General features: G+C 38.4%; 1 long non-coding RNA gene across 1 annotated transcript in view; it reads left to right on the plus strand.

The window, feature by feature from the left end:
- Window positions 1-2,336: 2,336 nt before the first annotated feature.
- Window positions 2,337-27,515, plus strand: part of LOC142030546 (uncharacterized) — a 74,525-nt gene continuing 49,346 nt past the window's right edge. The window contains exon 1 of the long non-coding RNA XR_012650216.1: window positions 2,337-2,465. This is a non-coding gene — a long non-coding RNA (uncharacterized LOC142030546). The remainder of the gene's footprint in view (window positions 2,466-27,515) is intronic.

Raw genomic sequence — 27,515 nt, forward strand, 5'->3', positions numbered from 1 at the left:
AACTGGGAAAAGTAATGAGGAAAGTTGGAGAAAATTAAGTTCCCTGTATGTGATAATAATAGGATATTGAAGGGATTAAATAGTTGAAAAGAGAGGAAAGAAATGTAAAAGAGGATGAGGGAGAAAGCATAAACAGAGAGAGAGACTTTGATGTTGCTATAGAGTGTAACATTTATTGCACAGCTATGTAATGTTATAGTTTAGTTATATTTTGTAATGATGAGCAACAATAAGTTGGTACTCTGTGTGCCTGAGAATAGGATATTATTTCAAGTGCGTATTTATTTTCCACTCTATTCACATGCTATGTGATCTATAGCAACTACACTGATCTTACAATAAACATTGGTGATTTATAGCCAAACAATGCATCAGCTATGAAGCAGACTCATTAAGATTTCATAGACTTTCACTGTCATTCATGTTTTACAGTCTTTTCTTTTTCTGTGCCCCCCCCCCACCCCCCCAAATTTTTTTTCAGGGGGATAAGGGAATAGAGGTTTGCTGTTGAAATGTATGTGCAGAAAAAATATTCGCAGCACAAGAGAACAAGGCCATCTGTTCATTTTCAGCAGGGACACAGTGCAAGCATTTTGATTTAGTTCCACCACTGGACTTAAAATCAAAGAACAGAATGTTCTCTTGATGCATGCAGTCATTTCTTGTAAACATGTTTCTAAGTGTTCCAATTATTACTGTCTGGTTTTCCTTGGTGGGATGTCCTAGGCACTAGGGTATAAGCTGCTCTTCATCCCATCTGAATTCTGAATTCAGTCTTCACATATGTTGAGGGGCTCCTTTTTCGCTGAGGCAGAGAATTCAGGTTCTTTTTGAGTCAGATTATATTAATCATTGAACCCCCAAAATGCCTCTTGTTCTACACTCATTACCCCAACACAGGAAAAATTATTAAGTTTTTTCATAACTGTTTACAGTTCTCTGAGTCAGTATGAATTCTAGTCAGAAGGGGTAGAAATGCTGATTTCTGATCAGTATTAGAAATTCTGGACTCAGTATAGAACAGGACATTTCATTGATAAACAGGTACATGAGAAAAATAGGAGAGCATGTGAATACAGTATAATAAAGCATAAGCATATGAGTTACCACTTAAAGCAAACTTTACTGTAATGGAGAATCCACAGCGTTATGACTAAGAGAATGCAAGCAAACAAGAAAAGAAAAACCAAAATGAGATGCTGAAAACCTGTAAAGCTGTCAAAGGATTATGGGGAAGTGGTTTGGCCAAACAACTCATGGTTTTTTGGTTTTTTTTATTTCTATTTTTAAAGAGTCACCAGCTGTCTCTGGAAAATGCTAGCCAAAACTCATGAGTTCAACAAAATGTATTTATAAGTAATATTTTCATAATATTTTATTTGCAGATGATTCTTTGAAAGACAGTTTTAATAATCTTGTTACAAACCCTCTATCAATCCTAAATATTGTCAGCTCAGAGCCTTCTGTCATAAGAACAACAGGAATTTTTTTGCAATTGCAGAAAGTTTTCATCCCTTTTGTAAACTGTAATTGAGTTGTTGCCCCAAGACTAGTTTCACACAATGATCATGAATCCCACAACATGGGCTAGGAGATTTTCTCATCAAAGATGCATCCTCCTAAACTACTCAGTACATACTTTTTTCTTTTGGACTTCACAATAATATTTCCCTGTTCCTACTGCCCAATCTCTACTTTGCATGTGTAAGAGGAAATTTAAGAATGCCAAAAAGGTTTGAAATCTGTGTCAGGGAAGGGAGTTGCTCAGCCTGGATAGGACAATAGGCCTTAATGTATACTGCTATTGTGGGAGAAGGCAACTGCTGATCTAAGATGGACCTTAGCAAGTGGCTAGCCACCATAGTAGGGGAGAGGTGACCACTGAGGTCAAGATAAGCCTTGGTGTGGCATTTGCTAGTACAAATGTATTTGGTATTGCATAGATATGGACTAACTGAAACATTGATTAAACCTAAGGTTTAGATAGTGAAATATCTATGGACTACAACAATTGAACTAATGTACTGCTGAGCTAACATAATAACTGGAACACACGAAAAACAGTGGGATAATGATGTGGTTGTGACAGCTGCAGAAAGAAGAAGCAACAGTCATTTCTGATTAGTTTTGAGGAACTGACTCCCCAGAGGATCATTTTCAGGACGAGAACGTGATGACCAAGGACACAGCAATCAGTTATCTCCAGACTGAAAAACAAACTCAGCAAAATTATCAGTCTGCAAAACTAGGGAAGTAAAGAACAGAATAACATCATCACTCTTTTGAGGGGATAAAAGGCAACTCAAAAGACTACTAAACTTTTGATGTAAGGAGGACTAGCACTTCAGGTATCAGTGGCTGAGAGTCAACTTCTGTAGAGGCAAGCACCTTCTCCAAGTCACCTTGACACTCCAGCAGGATGCTGCTGGTTCCCATGTACCATGATGTGAACTCTAAGGACCAAGGTAGGAGTCTTGTTAACTTAAGCTTGTTTGAGAGCTCAGGGATTTGGGACTGAGAGTGCCTGCCATACCCATAACACTATTCTGCTAATATTTTAATGATAGCATGATGTTGAGTTTGTAGCAGTTATCCACGACCATTGACATATTCTAATTAGTTATTTTATAAGATTGCTATGATTATATTTTCTACTGCCATACTCATAATTACCTTATTGCCATAATTGCTAGTTACTATTTGTTGTTTTGTCCCAGTTGAATGTTGTTGAACTGTAGTTGTACTTATTATTGCTACACTTAAGTGCTAGAATTCACATGAGCTTCCAATTAACAAAAGCTACTAAATATCATACTTATCTGCTCACATCATTAATCTCTTTCCTTGCTGGATAAAACCTCTGCCTACTGCTGAAGACTATCCTGCTAACTGCTTGCCCATAAAATTCCACTTGCTCTCCCCATGTTTCTTCATTCAGCCTGGCTCCCTTGTTGCCTTCTGACCTTTACTTGTGTCTTTCCATTAGTGCTCAAGTGCTTTCCAATAAAAATCTTCACTTCTGGGCTCTACATCTAATCTCGCTTCTTCTTTTCCACCATATTAACCATTTTATTTTTCATAGACCACCTCAGGTCTGCAACAGTGCTATGGTTTCTTACCAAACTATATCCATGCACATTTGTCTAGCCTTTCCAGACACCTCTAATTTCCCTTCGCCTCTAAACACAGATTCCTGAACCACTCTCTGGAAGTTATATACGAGAATCCTGCTGACATTTTTTTTTTCCATAAGTCTCAGTTTACACCATGTAATGTGTTTTCCTTGAAACTGAACCTCCTATGCCCCTCCTAATCTCTGTCTAGTCATCTAGCTCCAAAAATATCTTTTATCTTAACTGAATTCAAATAGGATAGTTTGCACCCTCATCTCCTCTGTCCACTTTCTCTTGCTGCCTGGGCACAAATACAGAGACTGGTTGTTCAAGAGGAACAATCCTTCTGGTGTAGCTTACAATTCTTAGATGTAGAGCTACCATGATTCATGAATATCTGCTGAGACCTGGCCAGAACATGCTCAGTGCAGATGGAGTGTTTAGGGAATGGAGCTGTGAAATTCTGCTTTACAATTGAATATGTATGAATGGGAATTTTTTTATTTTTTTTTTTAAGCAGTGCAATTTGGCTAAACTCTCTGTTTTTCCACACACATGGCAAAAATCCATGATTCCTGACAAGCTTAATCTCCACAATTCAAAGCATGAGGCATAAATAGCTTTTAACAAGTTTCTAGATTTCTTTAACATGGATAAAACCCCAGAGATTCACCTTAAGCCTCTTTCAGAGAATTGTCTAGCCTATTTGGGCTTGATAATTCTTTTTTTATTATTATTATTTTTAGTTTAAACCAGGTATACATAACATTTAGAAGCTGAGTGTTCAGATGATTACAGTTTAGCTAATTTTGGTTAAGTATTAAGACAGGTAGAAAAAGAGTGTTATTTTTAGAAACATTAGGAAACCTTATAGTAAGTAATGTTATCACCCCTACTTGCTGTAAAAGTATTGCATTACTTTAACTGTTGTTAAAGTAGTTGTGTGGTTTAATAAAATCCCATTTAAATAAGTTGTGCAACATCTTTCTTTTCTCTTGGAACATTTTATTTAGTAGTATATAGGTCTTAGTTTGATCTGAATTTCTAAAGGATGTGGCAATATTTCCATGTAATATAGTTTGGCCATAAGAACTGGTGAAGACAGGATTTTTAATCAGTATCATTTTCTCTGCAGAGAACTGTTCAGCTCTTTGTTTAACACCAGACTGATTTGTCTGCACATTGCAAACACAATGATTTGTTTTCCCAGCAAGCGTAGTTTGTGTATCGTGTAGTCAAGTAGTATCGTGTTTTACCAAGACGACAACTGTGTTTGAGAGACAGAAATTACTTTAGAAATTGATATCAGTGCTCTGACAGCTAATGTTCATTAAGAGATCCCGAGAAATTTTTATAAGGATAAGGGTATTAAACCCATTTTGCTGCTGAAAATCTAGTCTGGGTAAGTTGATCTGTGTGAAACACCCTTATACTTCTCTCTGGAGTCTTTTTTTTTCTAAACAGTCTTTTTTTCCTTGGGGGCGTTGGGGGTGGGGGGCATTGTTTGGTGTTTGTTTAGGGTTTTTTTAAGAGAAGTTCTGTTACAGAGGATAACTACTATGCTACACCCCAGAGACATGTGCATTGAAGTAGTGAATGATCACACAACAAAAAGCTCTACTGAAAGAATAAAAAATGAAAAGCAAAGAATATAATGAAAATGGAAGTTGCTTGAATGAAAACTAATGAAATAAAGGGCTTTACAGATACACTAAACTGTGGTTTATTAGAAAAAGAACAATAGGTCAATTGTGGGATGACATTTTAAGGTAGCTTCTTGATACTCCTCAGTCAGTTTCCAAAAATCATTTGCAGACATGATTGAATTGATGCTGGGTAATGCTAAGGGCAATTGCTAACTCTTCACTCTTCCATGAATGAAGTTTGGGTATGAAAATTTTTCATTTTATTTTTAGGAAAAAACCACTTTGTGAGAACAAAACAAAATGTAATGACCTTTGATGAGCATAGTAATATCACAAAAAACAGGTTGTGCACTTTGATGCTAGCATTAATATTTGTCCATTATTTTGTTACCAGGCTCTAAATTACCAAAGAACTTCTAAAACTTACATAGGGGACTGGAGGGAAGGGGAATCATCAGGATCTACTTATGTCTACATACATGCATTTGCATGAGTACATGAATCAAGGAAATGTGCTAAGGCAGATATACAAATACTTTTCACAATGAAATAAGGATTATTTGTGGTTTGGCTGAGATAGAGTTAATTTTCACAGGAAGTTGGAAGGGGGCACAGCCAGGACAGCTGACCCGAGCTAACCAAGGCGATATTCCATACCATGTGATGTCATGCTCAGTATATAACTGGGTAGCAGGCCACGGGATGCTATCTCAGCAGGGGAAGTGGCAGTGTCAGGTTCCGGGTGGTGAGCAATTGCATTGTGCATCACTTGTTTTGTGTATTCTTTTATTAGTACTATTGTTATCATTGTAACTTCTCTCCTTGTGTTCTCTCAATAAACTGTCCTTATCTCAACCCATGCAGTGCCACCTTTCCCCCCCTCTCCCCCCCGTCCTTTCTGATTCTCCTCCCCATCGCACCAGAGAGGGTGGGAAGGGAGGAAGGAGTGAGCAAGTGCCCTCCTGGTGCTTTGCTGCCGGCTGGGCTTGAACCACAACAACCATTCATACAGATTCATACATTAAAAATTAGCACAGTCTTATTTACACCTGACCCAATTTGGAAACTCTGACAGAGTTTCAAATAGATTCAACTCAAGTTACATACATTTGACAGAGCTGACTTTGCTATGTGTTTTATAACTTTTAATATTTTTTATGCTAAACTGTTTTAAAAGTGCTTGTATTTCAAAATAATTTATATGCCTTTTAGAGGCTGATGATTGTTGTGGTCATTATCTGAATTATTGGCTGATAATTCCGTGTGTCTGTTGCTTTGTGTGTACTCACTAATGGAAATCAGTATTTCATCTGTTCAAAGCTATCAAGAATGTAAACTTAATACTGTTTCTAAGCAATTAGCTGAGAATCCCTTAGTAGATAACACCTATAAAATGTAATCATGACACAGAGAAGTAACCCCCTGAAAATGAATAATTTCTAAGATTTATTGCTAAGCAGAACCCCAGCTCATTTAATGTGATGTAAGTACATTGAAATTTTAGCAGCTCCCAGCTAAACATCTGACTTGTCCATGTAAACAGAACTAGGAGCTGAAAACAGCAGCAGAATAGATGTACTTACAATTCAAGAACATACTTCACCAGAAGTGGAAATTTAACTTGAAAGCACCTTAACTTTGATGAAGGGGAAGGAATAGAGGAGAATGATTTTGCTGAGAATTTAGATACTTTGCTCATTTCCTGCATTTTCCCACATATGCTATCTTGCTTTTTGAGTTCTACACTTAATGTGTGGAGAATTTCCATTAACTTTCTGACATATAGTTAATATTTTTAGTGACCATGGGCTGTCTGAACACTTGCCAGAAAATGATGAAAGTGAAGAAATGGTTTCCCATGTTACCACAAAGAAGGTGTTCTTGTCAGTTCTTCCCTCTGACATTTGGTTCCATCTCATCCACGACTAAACCAACTATTGCTGAGCAGAAGAGTTTTTCAGGTCTGTGCTTTGCTACCTACTCTATCTCTTTATGTGCATTTTCTAGAGAAACTGTAGTATTAACAGAGAAGGAACAGTCCCTGCCAAACAATCTTCTGGTTACAGAAAAAAATTATGTGGAACATCATGGCAAGGGATATCAATCTCCATTTTGTTTGTGTGACAAATCAATGAATCCCTACAATGGAAGAAGGCTCAGAAAACATAGGTGTGGTGGGTTAAGCTTGGCTGGCTGCCAGATGCCCATCAATCTGCTCTCCCACTCCCCCTCCTCAGCAGGACAGGCAGAGAAAATATGATGGAAAAGCTTATGGGGCGAGATAAAGACAGGGAGATCGCTCAGCAATTACCATCATGGGCAAAGAAGACTCAAGTTGGAGAAAGAGCAATAAATTTTTTTGCCAGCAAAAATAGAGTAAGATGGCAAGAAACAAAGACAAAACTGAAAATATCTTCCCTCCACCCCTCCATCTTCCCAGGCTTAATTTCATACCTTCATTCCTGACTCTTCTACTTTCTCCCCTGAGTGGCATGGGGGGATGGGGAATGGGGATTGCAGTCAGTTCATAACACTTTGCCTCTGCTGCTCCCATCTTCCTTACACTTTTCCCCTGCTCCAGCATGGGGTCGCTCATGAGGGACACAGTCCTTCATGGACTGTTCCAATGTTGGTCCTTCCCATGGGCTGCAGTTCTTCAAGAACTGCTCCAGCATGTGTCCTCTGCATGGATTACAGTCCATCAGGGACATACTGCTACAGCATGGGTCCCCCATTGGCTGCAGCTCCTGCCAGGAGCCTGCTCCTGCATGGGCTCTCCACAGTTTGCAGCTTCCTTCAGGGCACCTCCACTTGCTGTGGCTTGGAATCCTCCATGGGCTGCAGGGTGGATTTGTGCTCCAGCATGGTCCTCTGTTGGCTGCAGGGAGGACAACCTGCATCACCATGGTCTTCTCCATGGGCTACAGGGGAATCTGCTCTGGCACCTGAAGCACCTCTCCCAGCTGCTTCTTCACTGACCTTGGTATCTGCATTTTTTCCCACTCCTCACTCTCTCAACTACTGTACAGCACTTTTCACCCTTTCTTAAATATGTTACCACAGAGGCACCACCAGCTTGCCTGACAGGCTCAGCTCTGTCTTGCAGTGGGTACATAGAAACCACCTGGAACCAGACATGTCTAGCATGGGGCAGCCCCAGTCTCTCCTCACAGGCCCCTGCTACCAAAACTTGGACAAATAAACCCAATACTATAGCAAGGATGATGTGCTCATGAATTTCAGAAAAGAATATAGTGACCACAGCTATTACAAAGGAAGCACAACATAAAGGGGACCAGAGAGTAGCCTTTGCTTTAGATAAATGGCTGTATCAGTAGATTGTGTCAAGCAGTTATGTAAATGGCCTTCTCTAGTCAATAAAAAGTATTATCTTCCCCAGCCAGACAGACCTGCATGGGAAAGTACATGTGGCTCTAATAAAAATTGAAAAACCAACAAAATGAAGTTTGAAGAGAGCAACAGGCTTGAGCTGGCTTTACTTCACATATTCCTGGAGACTGAAGACATCCAGCACCATGCTGGTGATCTTACAGAGACCAGTAATAGGAATCATGTCTGTATTGTGATCCAACTATACATTGCAATCCTTATATTGTGTTTGTGTTGTGACTTCATTATATTGCTGTATCATTCTGCAAAATCAAAGTCCCATGTAACATCAAATATTCACAAACAGGTAAATTTTATATTAAACATTGAAGCCTCCCTGTCTGGAATATCTAAAAGAACCTGGCCAGAGAGTACTGGATTCTGACAATTTACAATAATTTATTGTGCTGGTTTTGGCTGGGATAGAGTTAATTTTCTTCACAGTAGCTAGTATGGGCTATGTTTTGGATTTGTGCTGAAAACAGTGTTGATAACACAGGGATGTTTTCGTTACTGCTGAGCAGTGCTTACCCAGAGCCAAGGGCTTTTCTGCTCCTCACCCCACCCCACCAGCAGGAGGCTGGGGGGGCACAAGGAGTTGGGAGGGGACACAGCCGGGACAGCTGACCCCGACTGACCCAAGGGGTATCCCAGACCATAGGACGTCATGCTCAGAGTATAAAGCAGGGGGAAGAAGAAGGAAGGGAGGACATTCAGAGTCATGGCGTTTGTCTACACCAATACTTAGCGTGATGGAGCCCTGCTTTACTGGAGATGGTTGAACACCTGCCTGCCCATGTGGAAAGTAGTGAATTAATTCCTTGTTTTGCTTTGCTTGCACACTCAGTTTTTGCTTTAAGTATTAAAATGCCTTTATCTCAACCCATGAGTTTTCTTACTTTTACCATTCTGATGCTCTCCCCCATCCCGCTGTGTGTGGGGGGTAGTGAGCAAGCGGCTGGGTTGTGCTTAGTTGCCAGCTGGGGTTAAACCACAACATTTATAAATATAAAAATAAGAATTGATCTTGGAAAAAAAAATCCCAAAGCTAAACCACTGTCTCTAACAATTATAGCAGAATAAAATAGCAAACACAATTATTGTATTTGGAGTGATTGGAAGTTAGAAAAAGGGAGAAAAACAGAGTAGTTATAAGTCTATAACTACTCTGGCTTGTCCATTATATAAGAGCATTATGTAACTCTTTAAAGTTTGAATTTTAACTCAGTTTAGGAGGGTGAATAATTCTATTTATGTCCAGATATAATTTGATCAGCCTCCAAAGTGTAATTAATATGGTGATCCATGTCTTCAAATCATTGGACTGCATTACTCATATGTCTGTGTATGACACGTCTAGGTTTTCAGGAAACCAGTGAGAAGAAAATATTTACTGATTCCATATCTTGTAGTTTATTTCTTATAGCTATCAGTGGTAGATTTTATGAAATATTTCTTCTAATTTTTTAAATGTGTTTGTCTGAAAATGTTTAGGTTACTGTTAATAATATTTAACATTTTTCTTTCCACTGTTTTCTGTAAGTCAAACTTGCAGGCTGGACTGGCAATCCCTTAGTTGAAAAAGCAAGATGGCATTGCTTGAAACCTTTATTTTGAAAGAACATCTTGTTCATCATTCAGTGTTTAGCTTTGTTAAGCTGTGTCATATCAGATTAAAAGCAAGTACCAAAAAATGAATAGTGAAATCTCCACTCTGCCAAACAGCCAATATACGATGTCAGTCACTATCAAAACAACCTGTGAGTCTTGGACACATCTCTCCTAATCATAGAACAATTTGGTCTGGAATCTTATGAGAACAAACCTCTCCTTCATCCAGGTACAGTGTCAAATCCATAGATACTTTATGGGCTGTAAACAGCTAATGGATTCACTCCCTTGCACTTGAAAAATCCTACAGAAAGGCCCCTCTGCTTCTCATGGAGCTTTCACAGATACCCTCTTTGCTTTTTAGTAATTCAAGGGAAAGTCTCTCTCATTGTACCACTGTGATAAGATACAGTGTGTTGAGGGGAAGTCTAATTAGATTTGACATTTAAATTGAAGAATGATAAATGCCCTTCACCAAATTTTGTAGAAACTGTTCACAGGTGACTGCTTACATAATAGATTTTATCCATGGCAGCCTAAAGGTATGCTTTGAAAGTCTTTTTGGCTACAACTAAGAGAATGTAAAATATCTTTTTCTTCATTTCGCCACATCTCACTCTGTTGTGAATGTTATATATTCTTTGGCATTATCTTAACTATTGATCAGACAGTTGTTCATAATGCAGAAGGTATTTATTGGTATGTCTGTAAAGGTTTATAAACTTTATGTTTGGAAAATAAATCCAAGTAGTATATACCAGTTAATAGGAATATGATAGAAGAAATAATGAAAAAAAAAACCACCAACAAACCAAAACCCCTGGTTTATTGTCAATTGAAGGCAAATATCCACTGCATATTCCTAGTACATATGTGTTATAATGTTGTGGTTTAACCCCAGCCAGCAACTAAGCACCACTCAGCCGCTCACTCACTCCCCCCTCACCCAGTGGGATGGGGGAGAAAATCGGGAAAAAGAAGTAAAACTCATGGGTTGAGATAAGAATGGTTTAATAGAACAGAAAATAAGAAACTAATAATGATAATGATAACACTAATAAAATGACAACAGTAGTAATAAAAGGATTGGAATGTACAAATGATGCGCAGGGCAATTGCTCACCACCCGCCGACCGACACCCCGCCAGTCCCTGAGCGGCGATTCCCTGCCCTCACCCCCCAGTTCCTAAACTAGATGTGACGTCCCATGGTATGGAATACCCCGTTGGCCAGTTTGGGTCAGCTGCCCTGGCTGTGTCCTGTGCCAACTCCTTGTGCTCCTCCAGCCTTCTTGCTGGCTGGGCATGAGAAGCTGAAAAATCCTTGACTATAGTCTAAACACTACTGAGCAACAACTGAAGACATCAGTGTGTTATCAACATTCTTCACATACTGAACTCAAAACACAGCACTGTACCAGCTACTAGGAAGACAGTTAACTCTATCCCAGCTGAAACCAGGACATATAAATACCTCGGTGTCTGTTTGCTAAAAAAAGGAGACAGAGCACTTCTCTTCCTGATCAAAATGCCTTTCAGTCATTAAGACCTATGTTCCCTAAACCTCTATGTACTCTCTGCACATAGTGATGAAATTTCCACAGGCCAGCAGATCAATTCCTGAGTGGCTTTGCTATATATTCTCCTACATGTCATAATTAGCATTTTCCAACTACACTTCTAATTAGCATATTCTGAGTTGGCTGGAACCAGTAGATATCTTACACTTGTCTCAATCTGCCATGTTTTTAAGTGTGTCTCTGTCCTGGTTTCAGCTGGGATAGAGTTAATTGCCTTCCTAGTAGCTGGTACAGTGCTGTGTTTTTTAGTTCGGTATGAGAAGAATGTTGATAACACACTGATGTTTTCAGTTGTTGCTAAGCAGTGTTTAGACTAAAGTCAAGGATTTTTCAGCTTCTCATGCCCAGCCAGCAAGAAGGCTGGAGGAGCACAAGGAGTTGGCACAGGACACAGCCAGGGCAGCTGACCCAAACTGGCCAACGGGGTATTCCATACCATGGGACGTCACATCTAGTTTAGGAACTGGGGGGTGAGGGCAGGGAATCGCCGCTCAGGGACTGGCGGGGTGTCGGTCAGCGGGTGGTGAGCAATTGCCCTGCGCATCATTTGTACATTCCAATCCTTTTATTATTGCTGTTGTCATTTTATTAGTGTTATCATTATCATTATTATTTTCTTCTTTTCTGTTCTATTAAACTGTTCATATCTCAACCCATGAGTTTTACTTCTTTTTCCCGATTTTCTCCCCCATCCCACTGGGTGAGGGGGGAGTGAGTGCATGGCTGCGTGGTGCTTAGTTGCTGGCTGGGGTTTAAACCACAACAGTCTCTTAGGCTCAACATGAAAGTTCAAAAATTAGTGGGTATTACTAATGGGTTAGTGAGTTAAATGAATTGCCAGAATGTCTGTGCTATTAACCTAAGGAAGGGCTAAGTATATCTACATAGATCTAGTCACGAACAATTAGGGATATCTGTAGTTTCTGATTTAATTCAGCTTGCATTAGGTTCTCAACTTGAATCTCCCTTTATGAAATTCATCACAGTAGAAATAAATAGATTCTATTTGTTAAACATTAGAAGCATAAATGCATTGTAAAAGAAATCTATACTCAACAAAATTTTTTACAGTTCTTTTAAATGGTTAAAAAGCCCAATAACCAAAAAAATTATTTTCTTGAGACTGACAATGGCAATTATGCTGTTTATCAGCAAAGTGAGGTATGTTTGGAGGATAAGAAGGGCTTTGTATGGGCAATCACATGCATACCAATAGCTTTCTGAAATGTAGAATATTTGAGCACAGCACAGAGAGACAGATAAAATGTTTGAGGTAAATCATTTTGCTACAACTGACATCCAGCTTAAATTATATATAAATTATGGCAATGATAAAACTAGCTGACAAAGCCAGAAACAAACAAAACACTCCTCAAGTGAAATTATCGTATTTTTAACGGCTATATCAAATGTGACTTAAAATTATAGCAAAAAGGTTTAGTCATCACTTTTTGTATAGCCTTTCTCTTTCATCCTCGCTAATGGAAATGCAGTAGCAGAAGCCATGAAAAAACATGCTAGAAACTTCTAGAGTACATATTTCTTCCTTAACAGCCCAGAATAGAAATGCAGTAAAAATTAAGTCCTTAGATTTAGATTCACAAAAGTACTGAGGAATCAAAAAAATATAACATAAAAGACTTGTGAACATCAAAGCGCATGAGTACAAGGTATGAAAACCTGTTCTTCATTCAGTTAAATGTCTGGTGGTGACTGGCCTTCACCAGTAAAGCTTCTTCTGGGTCACATTGTGTATGGTCTTAGGTTTTAAGTCCTGCCAGAGATTGCTTGCTGCCTGCATTCCTGTAGGTGTTATGTGGAAATCCCAACACACCTGTCTGCGTTTGCATTCCTTTGCAGAACTCAAGCCAATTCCTGTTTCAACTACATCAAAACCACACCCAATAGCAGCATATCTGCCATAACTATTCTCTCAAAAAACCCATTGTGATAGAAAGTGTTGATTTCTCACCATGCAACAGCCTACTCCTGCGGTATTCCCAAGAAGGGACAGACCTCAGTTCTATGCTTTCTTGTTGCAGATCCAGAGCTCAGAGTTCAAGTCTTGCTCTGGCACTGTGCCAAAGCCCATCAGGCGGCGGCTCGGCTGTGAGGGGTGTGGCAGTGCATCCCCCCACCCTGCCCATCCCTCCAGCGGGAAACGAACCTCCTCCGGGCAGGGAGAAGGGGAAGGAAACCCTGGAGGCCGCAGGTTGAAATTTGAACTGGCCAATCCAGACACGCCAGGTACACCGAGGTGACCCTCCTGGCCAATAGGATTAACTGACCACAGGTCAGATTCGACAGGGGTATAGACGGGGTCCCGCCGGAGGACACGTGGGAATCAGTCCTCCTCGGAGCAGTGGGTCTGCAGTCAGGGACCCCCCCTGGGGTTGGGGCACCACCTGAGGTAACTCCTTGAAGGAGAGAGCCCGCAGCTTGTAGGGGAGTGACACACGCGTTTTGAGCCATCACTTTAAATCTTGGGGATTCTTAAGTCGGCCGTGTAGCATTAATTCTCTTTACATCATTGAGCCTGTGGCTTCAGAAAATGTTACCGGACTTTTAGCTAGCTTTTGCTGAAGAATAAATCTGAGTTTTAACACCTGTTGGTTTTGGTTAGTCGTGCATCCGTAACAGTGCCAAAGCTTGAACAATTATTACCGCCAGCTGTTCTTCTATGTGGGCACCAATGGTACTGATAAGGGCAACCTGGAGAGTATCAAAAGTGACTACAGAGGTCTGGGGGTGACAGTCAGTGATATGAGGTCCCAGGTGGTGGTGTTCTCAGTCCTGCTGGTGAGGGGACAGGGTGTGAGGAGGATGGGCTGGTACTGTATGTCAACTACTGGTTGCAGAGCTGATGTCAGCAACAGGGGTTTGGTTTCTATGGTCAGGGGATGCCATCTGAGGGTCAGCATCTGTTTGGGAGAGACAGGATCCACCTCACTTAAGTGGGGCAAAGGTATCTTTGCCAATAGGGTGGCTGGCCATCATCTAACAGAAGGGCTTTACACTAGGAATGATGGGGGAAGGAGGGAGTTTCCAGCAGCCCTGTCAGGGAGTGGTGGATAGGGCTGACAAGCAAAGGACCTGGGATGATGTGAACAAAAGGGAATAAAGCAGGGGTGAAGTTTGGTCACCTCAAGCATTTGTATGTAAGCAAGAAAGTGCCTAGAAGACATCGTTATGGGGAAACAACCCACAGACTCTTTCTGAAAAATCAGCATGCTGGGATGCCTCTCTGAAGTGCCTGTACACTCTCACACATACATGGGGAATAAACACAAGGAATTAGAGATCTGTGTGTAGCTGCAGGGCTATAATCTTGTTGGGATCATAGAGATGTCGTGGGATGGCTCAGATGATTAGAGTGCTGCAATGGAGGGATACAGGCTCTTTGGGAAGGACAGGCCTAGATGAGGAGTGGAATTGCCCTATGGGAAACAGCAGCTGGAATGCATGGAGTTGTACCTGGGGATGGATGATGAGATAATTGAGACCCAATGGGTAAGGTTTAAAGAACAGACCGGTATGGGTGACATTGTAGTGAGTGTCTGCTACAGGCTGACTGACCAGGAAGAACAAGTGGATGAAGCCTTCTACAGACTAGTAGTAGATTCACAATTGCAGTCCCTGGCTCTCATGGGAGATTTCAACCACCCTGATATCTGCTGCTTTCATCATGAGATGGTGGAGTTCAGGATCCTGACAGGAGGGAGCAGGGAAAAAGTGAGATCACAGCCCTGAACTTCAGGAAAACAGATTTTGGCCTCTTCAAGGATCTACTTGGAAAAGTCTTATGGGATAGGCCTTAGAGGGGAAAAAAGGCCCAAGGAAGCTGGTTTATATCCAAGGATTACCTTCTCCAAGCTTAAGAGCAGTCCATCCCAATGAGCAGGGAACCAGCAAAAATGCCAGGAGGAGTGCATGGATGAACAAGGAGCTCCTAGCAAAATTCAAATGTAAAAATGTAACATGCAGAAGGTGGAAGCAGGGACAGGTGACTTGGGAGGAATACAGAGACAGTGAGCATGCAGAGGTGTGGTTAGGAAAGCCAAAGACTATCTGGAGTTGAATTTGGTAAGGGATGTCAAGGGCAACAAGAAGTGCTTCTGTAAGTACATAAATTGCAAAAGAAAGACTAGGGGAAAATGTGGGCCCACTGCTGAATGAGGCATGGGCCCTGGTGACACAGGACATGGCAAAGGCTGGGCTACTGAATGCCTTCCTCACTTCAGTCTTTACTAGTGAGACCAGCCTTCAGGAATCATGGAATCATAGAATGAGTTGGGTTGGTAGGGACCTTTAAAGATCATCTAGTCCAACCCACAGGAGAATCTTTCACTAGATAAGCTTGCTCAAAGCCCCATCCAACCTGACCTTGAACTCTTCCAATGATGGCACTTCCACAACTTCTCTGGGCGACCAGTTCCGGTGCCTCACCACCCTTATCATAAAAAATTTCTTTCTTATCTCAAATCAAATTATAACCTTTCAGTTTAATACCACTGCCCCTTGTCCTGTCACTACAGGCTATGGTAAAAAGTCTCTTTCCATCTTTCTTTTAAGAAAATAAGCCCCTATATATATATTGCAAGGCCACAATACAATCTCCCTGGAGTCTTCTCTTCTCCAGGCTGAACACCACCAACTCTTTCAGCCTTTCTTCATAGGAGAAGTGTTTCAGCCTTCTGACCATTTTTGTGGCTCTCCTCTGGACCTGTTCTAACAGGTCATAGGATCATAGAATCATAGAATAGTTTGGGTTGGAAGGGACCTTTAAAAGTCATCTAGCCTAACCCCCCTGCAATGAGCGGGGACATCTTCAACTAGATCAAGTTGCTCAGAGCCCCGTCCAACCTGACCTTGAATGTTTCCAGGGATGGGGCATCTACCACCAACCTGGGCAACCTGTGCCAGTGTTTCACCACCCTCATTGTAAAAAATTTCTTCCTTCTATCTGGTCTGAATCTACCCTCTTTTAGTTTAAAACCACTACCCCTTTTTCTATGACAACAGACCCTGCTAAAAAGTTTGTCTCCATACAGGTCCATGTCTCTCTTGTGCTGGGGGACCCAGAGCTGGACACAAAACTCCAAGTGGGGTCTCACAAGAGTGGAGTAGAGGGGGAGAATTACCTCCCTTGACCTTCTGGACACACTTTTTATGCAGCCCAGGATACGATTGCCTTTCTGGGCTGCAAGCACACATTGCTGGCTCATGTCTAATTTTTCATCCAACAGTATACCCAAGTCCTTCTCCACAGGACTGCTCTCAATCCATTCTTTCCCCAGTCTGTATAGATATTGGGGATTGCTCTGACCCAGGTGCAGGACCTTGAACTTGGCCTTGTTGAACTTCATGATGTTCACACTGGCCTGCTCCTCAAGCCTGTCAAGGTCCTTCTGGATGACATCCCTTCCCTCAAGAGAACAAACTGTACCACTCATCTTGGTGCCATCAGATAACTTTCTGAGGGTGCACTCAATCCCACTGCCTGTGTCAAAACTCTTCGGTTTTTTTAATCCAAGGACCTGAAGATGAGGGAAATTCTGGAGCAAGGAAGACTTACCTTTGGTGGAAGACGATGAGATCAGGCAGTACTTATGCAAACTGGCCATATATAAATCCATGGGCCCTGATAGGATGCACCCATGAGGATCTGGGGAGCTGGCTGACTCTAGGTGACCCTGCTTGAACAGGAGGATTGGACAAGATGACCTTCAAAGTTCCCTTCCAATCTCAGCCATTCCGTGATTCTGAGATTAAGAACCAAGTAGGTAACTGCTGGAAAGAGATAGAATAGCTCTTGGAAAACTCTAAGATGCCTGCCTTCCATTCAAAGCTGCCATTTCCATTCCACAGAATTTAAAGGGATGGAAAATCACCCCAGATACACTTAGAGGAGCAGATTTTCAAATAAAAACTGAAACCAGAAAGGAAAATTCTCCATGATCAGAATAGCTGAAGAACAGAAAAATTGGAGAACAGAAATATATCATTTTAACATTGTGGTATGAATTCTAAGACAAAGCTGTAATGTTCAGACAATGTAAAAGAACCCTGATTTTCCCATTGCTGTCTACAGTAAACATTGTCACAGCAGACACATGCAGTTCAACACCTAGGGATGAAGATAAATTTGCTACAAAGATAATTTATTTTTCCTTTAAATAATTTTCAAGGAAGATGTGGAGAGATTAATTTGACTTCGGGCTAGGAGGCTAGCTCCTTTCATTACAACTTTTCAATTTATTCACTTCATAGTTTCACAAGGGTGATATACATTATTTTCAAAGACAGTATGGTCTGAGATTTTGTTTTGCATGTCTCCAGACCTCTTGGGTTTTTCATCTTACAGTACATTATCTGCAGAAGAATAGCAGGAGTAGTAATAATAATAATAATAATAATAATAATAATAATAATGACAGCAATAGTGTGTGGAGAGTCCATCTGAAACAAGCCAACATAAAGAATGGAGTGATGTATTCTTTGTTCATTATAAAGAAAACAAATAACCATGAAATATGGTATGTTTTCCAAGTCTCTCACGAACACTACTTATCAGCTTTGTTCATTTTCATGTTATCCCACAGTTCTTTTTATTACTTAATCCCAAACCTATTTTCTTAGAAGAATTTTAAGAACAACTGTTTTCTTCAGTGAGTGCTAAGCATCATGATTATAATGATCCTTAGGCCTCTGAGTCAGACTGAAGCCCCACGGTGATAGAAGATCGCCATGTAAGAAAACAAAGTAGAAGTTTGCACCTGGCACCTCCCATATAAGACAATGTATAATTTGCTTTTCTTTTTCTTTTTCTATTTTTCTTTTTTATTTTTCTTTTATTCTTGCTTTCTAGATGATCAGTCATATACACTAGTGAAAGACTGAGATTCTAATGTACTTTGGCTTACTAGAATATTATACATCAGTGCATGCATAATTTCTTAAACTTTTTGAAGGACTTTTCAGATCAGACCAATCAGCCTTAAAGCCCTCCTGGGTATGTTCAGAACTGTATCTTAAAGCAAGATTAAAGTAATTGCTTGTGAGGCAGCAATAATCATACATTAAAAAGTTTTGAGACTAAACTGATAGAAATAGAATTTGACCCTTGCTTGGATTTCACGTGATGCACATAGTCAGAATCATGCAGTAGTTACTTAAACACATCTCTATACTTTTCATGAGAAACTGTCACCTTTGTAAGCTTTAATAGACCTCCCCTGTGGAGTATGACAAATGCGTAGCAGAATAGAAATAAAACTTCCAAGCACCCAGTACTGCAGCTGAACCTAGGAATATGCTTTCTAAAATTTCTAATTCTTTGTTTAAAATGTATATGCTCAGAAAATTTATGTTTAGTTTCAGAAAATTTTGCTCCTTAAAACGTACCTTCTCTAATGATTTTTAGCCAAGTTTTCAATATCAAAAGTTTCATTATCTGTCTTCTACTCACACTAAATTGCCTTGATTGTCTTCAGAGCAGTCCCACTAAAGCTATTCTGTCTGGTTCTACTTTGAGTGTGAAAAAGCTTTCTTCATTTTGTAGGAGTTTTCCCAGCACAAGCTTTTACTATTATGTTTGTAGACTTTAATATAATCCCACACAGGAAGCAAAAGCATTGGAACAAGCACATAAGTTTCAAGTAATCTAAATTATTTTTGTGTTTTCTGTATATTTTTATATGTTCTGATTCTTTATTTATCATAGAGGTATTTGAGTGCTTCAGTTAATTTTGTATAAATCACAAATTCAATGTCTATTTGATAAATCTTTAAGTAAGAGAATAGGAATCTTATCAATTGATGAAAACAGTAATTGTAAATTTCATATATGATTATATTATAAGCAGGTTGGATCATAAGGAAAATACTCAGAATTCATATTCAGTCATTATAATACAAAACCATTCCAAGATGAATGATATATTCTTATTATCTAAGAACAATTTATAAGAAAATTGCCTAATTACTTAATTAATTGAGATAGAGATAAAAAAATAACTCCAACTGCATAATACTCATGAAAGAAAAATCCATTTTGCAAGCATCTTGCTTTGCTCTTCAAAAGCCTTGTGAAGAGGAGTATATATGTAATTATAAATTATTTGCTATTTTTTATTGTATTATTTCTTTAATCCAATGCTGTCTACTTAATCTTAATGAGCAGCTCCAGATGTTAGGTACAAATTGTCATATAAATGTTTAGTCTAAAATTATAGAGCTTTATTATTTTGACTAATAGCTACTATGGTGAAATGTTTGAAATGTTGACCCTTGAACAGTAACAGCGTGCCACTGTAAGAAAATATTTTTTAGCATTCATATCACTGACTTTACTACAAATAGTATTGAGCCTGCTTTTGTACACCCATCAAAGGTTTGATTTAAGCTTCCTGGTAGAAAAAAATATCATCAGTCATAACCTATTCTTCTTTTTTTTAGTTATTTCTTGAAAGTTTTTTTTTTCTGTTAAGAAGTTCCTGTTCTGTTTTTTGACTCAAACATAACACTGAGTTTGCAAAGGTGATACAAAGCATGCAGTAAATCTACTTTACTTCCTGTTATGAAAATAATACCTGCAAAATTATACCACAAGAGGATGATATTTCTGATTTCCACAATACATTTATGATATATTAGAATGCAAAATATCCTTGAAAATTAGATAAAAGTGGTTATTAGGATATTTAAAACTTTAGATATGAACTCTAGCCACATTCTTCTCTCCTTTGTGAATTGTTTTCTGACAAAACTGCTTTATAAGCTAAATGCATAGTTACTTGAAACTTCTTTAGAATTAATTAAATAAACCTAATTCAACACCTAGAAAATAAGACTTCTATTGTCTTTGTCCTTTCTTAACTGAAGTAACAAATTCAAAAGTTGTTTGTGCATGCTGTAACCCAGAATATAAACCACATAGATCTAGATTGTTCCCTTCTGTGGAAAAATATGACTGTGAAGTAGTAAAGTACCCTGACAACTTTCTCCAGACTTCTCTCAGTGTGTTTTTTATCACTGAAGTGTAGGATATTTTCTCTATCATCTCCCTTGTCCTTCACAGGACCTTCCCAAAACTTGTAAATCCCAACAAATTCCACGAGAATACCAGATACTTGCTTGAAGGTCTTCTGCATCTGCTCTGGCTCTGGTTTCTAAAGCCCTCCAGCCTGAATAGTAGGCCAAAAAACTTTAATAGTTTTAACTATAATTGCCATAATCTGAGTTCTAGCAAAAAATAATCAACTATATCTCTTCATGTGATTCTGTCATGGTCTTCTGGAGAGAAAGAGAAGGTGGCAGCAAAGGGAGGTAGAGACCTGCCTTCTGTGGCAGTAATATAAACTTTTAAGTTAGACATTTTTCTTCTGGCATCAATTCAAGGAATACATGGATCTAATAACTCCTGTGTATCATTTGTCTTCATATCCTAACTTCAGCACTAGTCTTTCTTATGTTCTACAATACTTACAAAATTAGGTAAAACCAAAACAATATAAAAAAAAGATTCCTAAAGTTTTGAGAAAATAAAGTCTTCTGAACAGATGTGTCCAGTCATTTGAGATGCCTTAGAATATCAAAACCACCTGTATAGGGCTGACAAGATACGACCTAAGGCAGACACCTATGCTCTCAACCTTAGCTGTAGGTCTAGGGTGACTAGGCTAGGTTTTAGTTTAGATGAATAATAAATGATATATAAATCAGAATATGTGCTACTAAAATGGTATATATGAACTTGTAGCAAGAAATGTTTAACAATTTTTAAATTGGTGAGGCTTCAGCAATTAGCTTGATGGGATAGAAATCCTACAATTGTTTGTTGAAATAATACTTCAATCAGTTCTATAATTATGAATTCTTATCAAGATCAGTCTTGACCTCTGTGGAACACAATTTATCAGAAGAACATTTAGATTGTGGCAATTAATGTTTTCAGTCAAAAATATAATTTCATATAAAATATGGAATAAAATTGAACTTTCTGATTTACAGCATCATTACATCCTTGTTGTGGTAAATTCAGTGCTTTGAATCCATTAAATTTTCATTGTGTGTTGTTATCATCCACTGCTAAAGATTAGCTACTGACACATTTATCAAAGGATGATAAATGAGCTGTCCTTTCAGATGTCTGATTATCTGACCTTTATTCAGTTAAAAGCACAAGGGGCTGACAGTGTTAAGTACTTGCTAGTTCAGAATGAAATTGAACCCAGGAAATGAATGTTTGGTATTGTCTTCAACAATACAAATATTCTCCATCAATTTATTTTTAAATTAAAGAAAACAAAATTCATTGTAAAGCCCCTATTTCCACACAAGTTTATTTTAACAAATTCATTATCTCATGAAGAATCCTTAATTCTAAAAATTCCCTTTGAGAGAGAACAGTTTTATCATTATACACTGGACTGTAGATAACCAAAAAGCACATAGGGTTGCAGAATGCTTTCAAGTGTCTAACAAAGATGTGTTAACTTTTATCTATTTCCATGACATCCAGATAGCTTCTGTCATCTGGATGACCACAACTCTAGAAGTCATGATCTAAAAGTTCAAGTATTGAGTAAATCCACCAACTTCAGATAAATTATTCTAAATGTTCACTAATATTAATTTGCTCTTGTAAAAACAGTGATTTATGTGTCTTTGCATATGTAAAGCTTAGATGCAACTTTTAAATTGCACAAAGCAAGTAAAGCACAATAATCAGTGTTAAATAAACAACCATAAAATGTTTTTTGACATTCAATATGAAATAAGCTTCTCTAGAAATTAGAGGTCTAAGCTTCCATTTTACAGGGATTTTTCACATGTCCAGAGACCTCTGGAAATAAATAGTGCCCAGCTGAACTCTGTGTTAAATGTTATCATTGGTGTGAGCCTGAAGTGTGATGCTGGGTTAGGAAATGCCAGTAGAGCTTCTTGCAAAAAGATTTTTATGCAATCCAGCCATCTGCCTTGGCTGCTACTTGTCACTGAGGGAAAAAAATGTCTAGAGCAAGCAGTTATAATCTCCAAACTACGAGATTTATGAAGATACATCCTTGGTATAAAAAGCCTCAAATTAAGAAGTAGTATGTAGCAAGTTATCAGGTTCCTTTGCTATAGTGAGGGTGTAGTTGTGTTTTCTTTTCTAGGCAAATCTTGATAATTATATCCTCCTTCTAACGTGGCTGGACATGAACTATCCTTAAACTAGTAGTCAAGATGTTGAGATGTTAGCATAAGAGTGAGCTAACATTCTTACCATCATGACTTACTACCATGACGAAATCGCTTCGGGATTAGCACAAGTTCATCTACCTTCACTGGCTGGAGTGTACACAAAGCTCATATCTGTTTTAAAAATAACATGAAGAAGTGCAGATATTGTTTCAAGTTATTTTTCTTATCTTGGGAATAAACACTGAAACTTTAGGAGGCATATAGTTAACGGGTTTTTATGAAGACTATAAATGAAGCAAGGAACAGTTGGTGTTGCCTGTAGCAAATTCTTTTCCTGAGGACATATCAGTCCTAGGAATCATTTTCTTGAATTAGTTTTAATGTATGAATCACTGTTATTAAGTTGGTATACCTTATCCAAACCTTCTTCCTAAGATGACCTATTTTAGCCAAAATGTAGCTCCACTGCAGTACAGTCATTGGCGGCATGACAGTGAAGATCAAATTAATCTCTGTCCCTTTCCTTACTCTGTTCCAGGTTAGTTCTTCTTGTCTGGTTTTGTACTAGTCTTTTAGAGTGATGTCCATGACACTAGCTTACCTTTTCACTGTCAGTGTATATTTAAAGTTGGTCATCTGGGCACTTTTTTCTGCAAATATCTTGACAGAATATTTTCGTCTTCTGTGATAGCTAGTGTTTCTCAGTACATACCTACCCCCCTAAGTTAAAATTAAAGCTTAAAGGTTGGGCTGAGCACAGGATTAAATCTTCTAAATTTAGCTGTCTACATATGTCCAAGCCCCCAACACTGGTCAATACATTCCATGGGTGTAGACAGAGATTCAACACACTTTAAAGTCAACATCTGCCAGGTGGCCAGCTAAATAGCTCTCTAAACTCCCTTGACTAGATTTCTGCTGACTATAAATGGAAGCTTAGACCTCCAACATGTCTCTGGATACCTATGTCTAGACATGTGCATCTAAATTTCTTCATATCACATTAAATCACAACCTCAGATATTTAATTGCCCAGGCAGAGACATGTAGTACTTTTTGATATGTACCCGGATATTCTCACAGGCCTACAATTGTCTCTCAAAAAAGATATGGATTGTCTCTAGGGTTTTCTTGTGCTTCATATCTGCCAGCTCTACAGGTACTGTATGGAATATTGAAGGGCGCTGGAAACTAATGCTTCAGTAAACGAATCACAACCAGTGGCTGTTTAGGTGGCCAAAGTTAGATAGAATGAAACCCATCTTTTCTCTCCAATTATTGATTCTTTAGGCAGAATTGTTTCCCAAGAATGGGAAGCAGGTTTTCACTAAGACTTGAGGGAAAACAACCTTTTTGTTTTATTTATGATCAGAATTCTCTTCCAGGACTAGTTGTAAACAAACCAATTTATATTTAGAAAATAACTATTTTCCCCAGAAATTGTCCTCCCTAGCACATTATGCACTATACCTGCAAGGCATTATATCTGTTTTCTGTTTGCTTGTCCTCAATAAAGAATACATAAAGATTTTGGAGCAAGTCTGGTATTGGGAGAAACAGCAACCATCATTATTTTAATTATTTCTTCTTATCACAGTAATATTCAAGTCATTTTGCTTCTTCTAATCTAATCTAATCTAATCTAATCTAATCTAATCTAACTCATCTAATTTAATTTTATGCATGAAGTTAGGATCAAACCTAAAATATTTTTCATCTCTTTCCAAAAGACAAGCCACTTCCTTTCTCTTTAAAAACTCTTGTAAGTTGAACTTCATGGTCTTTTGAGGGTGTCTCTGAAACTTGCTTTCCTGTACTTATCTCGTCTAGTATTAACCACTGACAGGCCACACTGCAGCTTCAATTCTTCAATTTTATTTTAGATTTTATGCAAGGTTGCAAATACTCTACTGCTTCATTTATAAATGAGAAACTGAAATGCAGAATTCATTTGCATTTTATAAAACCAGGCTAGTTGGTAGGTTAGCAAGTCACCTTGATATGATTGCTAGCCTCTGGTCTCCATAGGTTAATGGATAATCAACAATAGGAAATCTTTAGAAATCTGATTGTATCTGAACAATGTCAAAATATTCAGAACTGTCAGATACAGTCTCATAATTTGATTAAAACATTTCTCTGCCACTTCTTCTCTCTATCATGTGAGTTTACATAGCTGAGTCTTACTTTCAAAGAAATACCTTCATTTTGACATTGTAGGTGTCTTTATAGGTTTGCAAAATCAGAATGGATACCATCTGCCCTCTCCCTTTGACCTGCCTGTCTGATAGTAGTGTCATGAGTAATACCTCCTAGTGACAACCAAGTATATTAGTCTGTTTCCATTCCAGCAGACTAGCTGACAATCCATCATACTCTAGTAGGCTTCTGTGAAGTCCATAGGGACTGTCAAAAGTCTTGATAACGTTTAAACAGCTGATTACAATTTATTGAGATTCTTGACACAGCAACCCCATAAAACTGTGTACAAGACCTATACAGCAAGAAAGGTTCATACTTTTTGAGTCAACATCCCAAACTGCAGTTCAATATGATGTTGGCTATGGAATTCTACCAATGGTGTATGTCCTAGGATAAAAGAGAGTTTTAAAAAGAAAAAAAAAATGTTTGAATTGTACTAGCCTCAGGAAGTGCTTTGTAGATTTTGGGAATGTTCCTTCAGGTTTATTGATTACTTGTTTTTTCATTCCTGTAAATATTAGGATTGTTTTACCAAAACTTTTGATTTTTTAGCAGCCCTTTGCAGTCTTCCTTTTCTCCCAAGCATATATCAATGAAAAAGACGGTAAACCAATTGGCACTAAATCTTTTAATAGAAGTGCATGGCCTTAAGGAATTTTATGAACAGCTTGTCTTATAGAAGGATTTCAAATGAAAGTTTTGACTACAGAAAGCACTGCACTTAGGTTGAGTTTCTACAGTTTGGATATATATTTCTACCAACAAAATGGAACTGTACAACAGTATAGTGACTCAAACATTGGAAATAAGTATTGAACCACAGAAAAAGAAGTTTGGCATGAACCTAGCAGGTCTTCAAGTCCACCCTTGCCTCAAGGCAGAATCAGTGTGTCTATTACATTCCTGACAGATGCTTGTTCTCATAAACCCCTCTGATGAGAAGTATCCCACCATATTCTAGTTGTTTACTACCAGAAATTTTTAAAACAGTCTTTCCTGAAGAAGCAGCCATTTACTTTCTAACCTCTTTCTAGCAGATGTAAGGAACAATTACCATTCCCTTTGAAGAAACCTTGAACAGTGTAAAAACTTATTACTTCCTCAGTTTTCTATGTTCTAGAGTAAATAAACCCAATCTTCAAACTTACCTCATAAGTCAAATTCTGTAAACATTTAGCTCTCCTGGCTACATGTAATTATCATGGACTTTCCCCAGTTAGCCCCCACCTTTCAGGAAGTGTAGAACACACGAATGGGTTCAGTATTGCTGCTGTGGACTTAATGCTGCTGCTCATACTAGACTATTCCTATTTATACACCTCATTATCATATTTGCTTTTTTACGTATCATGACCTGGCTTGAGATCAGAACTATTAGCTGGTTTTGTCTTTCCTCATCTTGTATTTGTGTGATTTTTCTACCTAAATGTATTTATCGCTCTGAATATTTTTTGTTCAGATATTTCCAAATGATCAGGAAGGTTTTGAATTCTTACCCTATCCTTTGTGGTTTTCAGCCTCTCAAGCTTAGAGAGGTCAAAGTCATCTGCAAAATAAAAGGACTACTTATTTCATTTCCTAGGTTATTAATGAAAATACTTAGAAACTTTTGTCCAAGATAGACAGAAATGTCACCTTACTCATCCTCAGGTGGCAAAGAACCCTTTGATAATAGTATGGTATGTTTTTCCAACTAGTCTTGCACCCATTTATGAATGTGCATGCTACTATTTTGTCTTAGTTTTCTTACGGATATCAAATATGGTTGTGTCAAAAGCTTTTCTATGGTCACAGCATATAATATTTCTTAATTCTCTTTCAACCCTCAACCTTGCCAGTCTGCCACAGAATAAAATTAAATTGTATTGACATGATTTGTTCCTGATGAATTCATACTGGCTGATACTGAATTTATTTCCTGTGTATGGGCACTTTTTTTTTTCCATATAGTTATGAGGGTAGAAGAAAAAAAATATGAGTTTATAATTCACAGTCTCTTCCCATTTTAGCAACAAGCACTGTTTTCTAGAATCTCACCCATTTTTCATCATTTCTTCAAAAATAACTGTTTATATCTCTGCTGCCAGCACTTCTTTAAATATTTCAAGATTAATTTTGGTACATCTAGTTTCTTTAAAGCCATCTAAATGATAGCATTACTTCATAATCTGTTTTTCTATGCTTGCCACTCTACAACTGCTGTCAATGGCACTAGATGCCTGAATGCCCTAAGAATTAAATTATTTTCATTATTTTTGTTCAAGTGGTTTCCATTTTCTTTTCTAGCTTAAACTTTATTTTGATTCAGTTCATATTTTCTCCTCTTTTGAGACAGGATCTTATTAGTTTCACAGATCGTCTAGGTATGAAGCACTTGCAATGATAATAATTGATAATACAGAATCACAGAAAGACCAGAAGAAATGGAGGCTCTGACTACATCTAATGTGATGCCTTCTGTTGCTACAGAAGGTAAAGGCAGAGCACGGTTTTGAAAACATCTGCTTCAGAGAATGGTGTTGTCAAAACCATTGTTACAGGATGCTATTCCTGGGCTAAGAAGTATATTTAAGGAACTGAGTACATTTAAATAATTAAGGAAATAGCCTTCTGAGAGTTAAATGAACACAATCAATAAAAGAAAATTTATATTAGGAAGTCAGAGCACAATGTTAGGATTTTTTTCACATCTAATACATTAGTGGGATGGAAACCAGGCAAATCTGGGTTTAGCTGTGTGTCCTGGTTTCAGCTGGGATAGAGTTAATTGTCTTCCTAGTAGCTGGT

This window comes from Buteo buteo, chromosome 4 (genome assembly GCF_964188355.1).
Source record: "Buteo buteo chromosome 4, bButBut1.hap1.1, whole genome shotgun sequence".
Lineage (NCBI taxonomy): Eukaryota > Metazoa > Chordata > Aves > Accipitriformes > Accipitridae > Buteo > Buteo buteo.